The sequence below is a fragment of the Varroa jacobsoni genome, unplaced genomic scaffold (genome assembly GCF_002532875.2).
Source record: "Varroa jacobsoni isolate VJ856 unplaced genomic scaffold, vjacob_1.0 scaffold_348, whole genome shotgun sequence".
In the NCBI taxonomy this organism is placed as follows: Eukaryota; Metazoa; Arthropoda; class Arachnida; order Mesostigmata; family Varroidae; genus Varroa; species Varroa jacobsoni.
Window position 1 is genome coordinate 222,018 of NW_019213250.1, and position 5,919 is coordinate 227,936.

A 5,919-nucleotide genomic window follows, 5' to 3' on the forward strand; every position below is an offset into this window, starting at 1 on the left:
ATTCAAATTCTATTTTAGTTCCAGGTTACTAGTATCTAATAAGGACATTAACTAGATCTTGCTGTTCTCACATCCCTAAGTTACATTTGTTTTTCTATGTACCATGTCATTAGAACGAACTAGTCCTCTACACTTGTATAGAAACGATAATGTCGAAGGTGACGTGTTTTGTAAACACAGCCATGTATTTTGGTTGAGTCTTAATTGGTGAGCGACTAAGAATCCTCAGCGATTTTTCTTAAACTTTTGGCATTTCCCGGTTTTCGGCAGTAACTGACTTTCCTCATCCTCCCGATATTATGGCTATGTGCAATGAGCCTTTGAAATCTTTGCAGTTTAACACCTTGGACACAAAGGCACCCGAAGTGCACTCCGCACGCATTAGCACACAAAGACTACTTAGCGTTACCATACGTATGGAGCTCTGCATAAAGACAATTTTTTTCATTTATCTTCGGAAGATACCTTGCGCTGTATTCGTGCCGGGACTTAATCATCTCTTTTGTATTTGTTCGTACCGCTTCTCTTGCACTAAAGGCTGCATCTAAATAATACATTATTTAGCAACCAGTCACGTCTACTGAGTAATATTACATGTTTCCAATTATCTTTTAGCTCGCCGGCGATCCTTTGATAATTTAACATTGCCAGAAAGGCTCTTTGACGATGCGTTTCCACCCAGTGCAATCGATGTGGCTTTCGCGTAGCACCGATTCTTTCGACGATGATTTTTTTTTAAAGTATTTTGCCTTATTAGCCGAGAAATTCGAGATTTCGGGCTCTCTCGTGGCAGCTCTATGATACTTGAGGATAAGTCTCTGGGTGACTCTTTACTTGATCTTGATATTAACGTCGCTTCAGAAATCTTCGGCAATGGTTCTTGCGGTAGCTCATCAGCAAACGAGATATCTATAGGTCTATCTAAAGATGGAACTTCATCAATGCTACCTGTCTGCACGGACTTCACATCTGTACCCTCTGACATAACTCCTTGAAGCGGCATCGACGCCAATAAAACGCTTCCTAACGGCTACGAACGGTTCTCGTCGAAGACGGGTTGGCTAGATCGAGCGGCGCTATTTCGGGACCTTTCGTCGTTGCCAGATTTTTCAAACTCGTTTTCTGATTCTCAGCGTTTCGACGCTGTAATTTTCTCGTTGGTGCAGGCAGTAGGCAAGGGTAGACACTTTGAGTTGAAAAGGCGGGAGAGTAAAGTGCTTTTTTCCTTCACCCCATTATGTCAGCAGTAACGCAATGTACGGTTATTTTTTTACATTTAGCCCCATTATGTGTAATACTACGGGCTAATTTGTTTGTTTCGAATTTGCATGGAAATATTTTCTCTGTTTTTTTTTTCGGTTGTTCATTCGATAGAAGCATCGCTGGTCGGACGTCGAAAATTGAGCCACTGTGGGAGATAACTGATAACGTATGCAGGTTCCCTATGAAGCAGATGAAACACGTAGTTGTTATCTACAAACAAATTCGATGAGTGGTTGGCCGCATCACTTAGATATTATTCTGCTACAGAAATATTAACGTAGGCGTCTATACAGTAAAGGGGAAATGAGTTGAAGTTAACAGAACAAAAGTGCATAGCTACGAAGCCAGGGCGTGCGTACCTCAAGGTTTCCGCAGACGACTTCGAAGAAAGTCCGAAATCGAGAAGTTGTGGGGCACTCCAGACGGCTGAGGTTTAGCCACTAAAAAATAATAGACATCCTGCTACAGTCTTAAGCAGAGACGTTATGCTAGTCTTAATTCGATGTCAGACATGTTTGGACGGCTTATTTTGTATGTTTTTCAACAAAACAACAAATTATTAGACATCAATAGCAAATAATGACAGTAAGAATCAATAGCTACATACACTTAGCAAGCAGCCATATGGTCGCTACATTTTCACGAGTCGTACTTCTATGCCAGCTATAATGTGCCATAATGTGTGTTTATACAAACCTGTGCATACACAGGTTTGTATAAACGCAACAAGCTTTCGTCACGATTATTTTTATCTACGTACTCCGCCGTAACATTTCCATGTTTTTCCAATCGGAATCCAACAGGAGAAATATTTTGACGTATAACAATATACGCTATATTTTAGAGATCTCTTATGGGGAACGATCCTATCCGATTTTCTTGCCGTTTATGGCACACTCAGATATAAATATTAGGATTCCGCAATATGCGCGGAATTGTGTAAAATGGCTTTACACATATAAGCAGCAAAAGCTCGTAAGTTGTGCTTTACGTAAGTGGTCACACTGCTCTCGCTAGTATATTTATTTTTTTTTTTACTAATTTTTCTTAGGATTCTTTTAGGCAGGTACCCAAGCACTTCGAAACGAACTAAAGAGCAGCAGTAGCATCGACACTAATTTATTATATGTGTGCCTTCCTTTTCAGTGTAGTTATATCTTTTTTTTATAATGCCTATTGTTATTTAACGTCGGATTCTATATGATTCTAGAAGATCCCAAAATCTAAAAATATTTTCCATATTTCAATAACTAAATATGATATAAAAAGCACGAATACATACAATAACACTGCTTCCCGAATGACCCGAGGCGGCCGCCGAATCTACGCCATAGAACAGCTCGAAAGCCGCGGTTTGCTATTTTTTGTTTTTTTATAGAAACGTCCAAGATATTTTTGGTAAAATGCGTAAACATAAGTTTGAATAACCCTTCTTGATTCCTGAGCGGATCTGGTCAGATGAATTGATTAATCGATATATGTGCCTCTGGGTTGGAGATCTCGCTGGAGCAGAAAATCTGCTCGTGAGTTCTGTCTATTAGAGGAGTTTCAAATAAGCTTTACGCGTCAAAGTGGACGGAGACTCCACTAGGCGATCAATCCTCAAAGACTGTTTTTCTTTTTTGACAATATGTTTAGTCGTTTGAGTTAAATTTAGCTTAGCTGTTGGCAAATTACGTTGGTAAATGTTGTTGACTGTTGGTAAAAGCTACCGTTGATTTCCTTACGCCTCAAACGCTATGCCTAGGGCCAAGAGGACCACTCGGATGCATTAAATAAATACAGTAAGGCAAGCGCATTCGAATAAAACTAACCCGTACTTTGAACCGTCCGAATTATTCGAGACACCTCTAACACCACGTACATGAAAGTTATTATTTTGGTAATACTCATCACGTCCTAGCCATTAAAATTCATATAGAGCATAATATTTATCTTATACAACAAGTAAGATCGCAAACCTGCAAACTTTGAAACCTTTATTGCCTAATCGAGAGATACGTTACTGGCTCGCGACCTTATTTCTGTTTTCTTACGATAATGTATCAAAGTAGCAGCCCTCCACCAATATCACCTCTGAATCCAATGCCAACGCAGTTAATGGGTCCTTAGCGCAACCTGGCGCAGTGGCCTTAATAAGAGAAGAAAAATTAGATTCGCGTCTCTGCCTGCATGACATTCGATGCTGGTCAGGCAACTCTCCTACGACGACCTTCTTTCAAAGGTCTTACTAAAGGTAGCTCAAATGCAGCTAACCCTTGTTATAGAATAAATTGTGCGCACTAGAAAACCCTTCATGACATGCTCATTTATTATGACAAAATTACTAGTAATAATAATGATAAATCATTTGATGGTAGAATTAAACAGGAAGTGGGTCAAGGCAGGTACTTGTGTACGACACCTTCAGGTTGATGGCTATCCGGTCGCACCGGTTACCAGTCTGCTATGAAATTTTCTGTTTTTTTTAGTAGAAACAGCCAGACAGTATCGGTACTAGTGGAGTGGTAAACTTCGTACCGATGTTGTCACTGGAGAAGAAAAGCTCCGCAGTGGTTAGCAGATAACATGTCTGCCTATGGACCTCGTAAACACATGGGAAGTGCACTATGATAGATTCAATGCTTATCGTGCAAGAAGCCTAGTCATCCTGCAAGAATTCTACTCTGTTCGTTCTGTTTGTGGTGTAGGGTTTGCAGCGACGGACTAAGAGGCTCTGGGAGCGGTCGCTTTGGGGTTAGCCACCCCTGGGCAACTGGCTCGTGCAGTGGGCTGCTGCTGGCCACAGGATGTTATGAGATACGTCCGGTCTCTCCGCCAGTTTTTCTTCTCCTATCGATTGGGAGCTATTGGCCGCTGTTTTAGCGATCGACGCGATGATAGATGACCATCCTTCCTCTTCAACGAATTACCTGCCTCGGATCCGTTTCCTGTCAAGGATCCCACGAAACGCCTGCGCTATCCACGTGCCCCGTCGGTCGCTCAACGGACCAAGCCTCGTCTAACGGTCTTTGTCATGTCCGTCACTTTTTGTTGTTCACGATACTTTTGTGTTTTTGCAAGTAATAATGCTACTATTAGTTCAATCTAGTAAACTGTACAATTACGCATCATGTATATAGTTTCTAATGGAATAGTCAGCTAATAAAGGAAAGCGCACATGCTTGAGTCTTGATTGGGTAAAAATGTTTTGGAATATATACACAAATAGCTTCTGCAACCTTCGAATTAGACTAGCTGCAAATATTATTTATATGCTTGGATTAGAACTTAGAGCCCTACAAATTTGGAGCGTTATCTTAATACTGCATTTTTCACGTTTTGACTGCCTACGTTTCCCAATTAAGCTATAAATATCGAAAAAGCTGCCTAATTCACCTTTTTAGGTACCTTCTAATAGGAAACATAACTTGTCAAGCTGGGTCAAGACACAAATGTACTTTGGACTGGCAAATAACCGAAACAAGTTATTTTGTACTATGACAATACTGAAGTTCCATGCGGCTTTTGACGCCCGTTGCATGCCACCAAAATAGCCAGGAGGACCCTTGAAATCCAAGGAATTTACTCAGGAATAGGTAGGTTAGTTACTTCAAAAAACTAACAGTACCATTATAGATTTTATCTTCCATGGTAACCTTTATAATTACTATAAAGATATTGCTAGAGATGTATAGCTGGTACTTATCTTTCTTATTGAAATAAAACTTTTAGCTCCGTTCAAAAGCAAGTTGTGAATTTCTACAGTCCGAAACTGGCTGTTGGAATTTTTTATATTTTTAATTGTAGTTCTGAAAAACAGCACTGCTCAGATGCCCTCAGTTACTTCGAAATACTTGACCTAAAAACCTTACATTTCTATGGAAGTGTGTGCAATATGTCGAATCGATTGATAGTAAACAATTACAAATTATCTGAATTATCTTGTCTTCCATTACAAACACTAAAATCTTCCTTCCAAATCATAAGTTGGGTCGAAATTTGCTTGGAACTGCCCACGACATATGTGAGTTGCTTGCAACAGCTTATCTGGCAAAACACGCTCTTACAATGACAGATTTTTATATAGAATGATCACAGAAGTCTATGCTGAGTGTTTTTATGCTAACATAGAAAATCAAAAAGTATAGATGACTCTGGGCAAAGAACCTTACCTTGCACCTAACCAAGATCTTTATCTAAAAAGAGACGTAGTGACCCATGCAACGGCGCTGATCTGGGTGTAGTTAAACTATGAAGGTCTGATACGTCAGAAAATGCATGAAGAAAGTAGAACTGTTGATCAGAAACTTTTATAACAAAGTTGCAGCTAAACTATTCGTTAGAGGAGACTTAAGCTGCCATCGTACTACTTTACGACGATGTTAGAGTGCGCAGCACAAAAGTTGTGAAAAACGTCCTACAAAAAGAGCCTTAATGGAACCTTCTTCAGCACCCTTTCAATTTTCCAGACCTCTGGCATGCATATTAGTACTTTTCCTGCACTTTTTTTCGAACCAGATAAGCTCGGAACTTTTCGATTCTAAGCGGAACAATTTCGAAATCTAGTTAGGTAACTTCTTCGAAACCAAAGCCGCTAAAATAGACGGGCTTCGTTTTAAAGAAATTGGCGAATTGTTTGAAGGTTCTTTTTAGCCAAATGACGTCAAACAAATG

The 5,919-nt window shown here is 39.9% G+C and overlaps 1 long non-coding RNA gene across 1 annotated transcript in view; it reads left to right on the top strand.

The window, feature by feature from the left end:
• Nucleotides 1-4,438, top strand: part of LOC111259583 (uncharacterized) — a 6,255-nt gene extending 1,817 nt beyond the window's left edge. The window contains exon 2 of the long non-coding RNA XR_002679712.2: nucleotides 3,954-4,438. This is a non-coding gene — a long non-coding RNA (uncharacterized LOC111259583). The remainder of the gene's footprint in view (nucleotides 1-3,953) is intronic.
• Nucleotides 4,439-5,919: the final 1,481 nt, after the last annotated feature.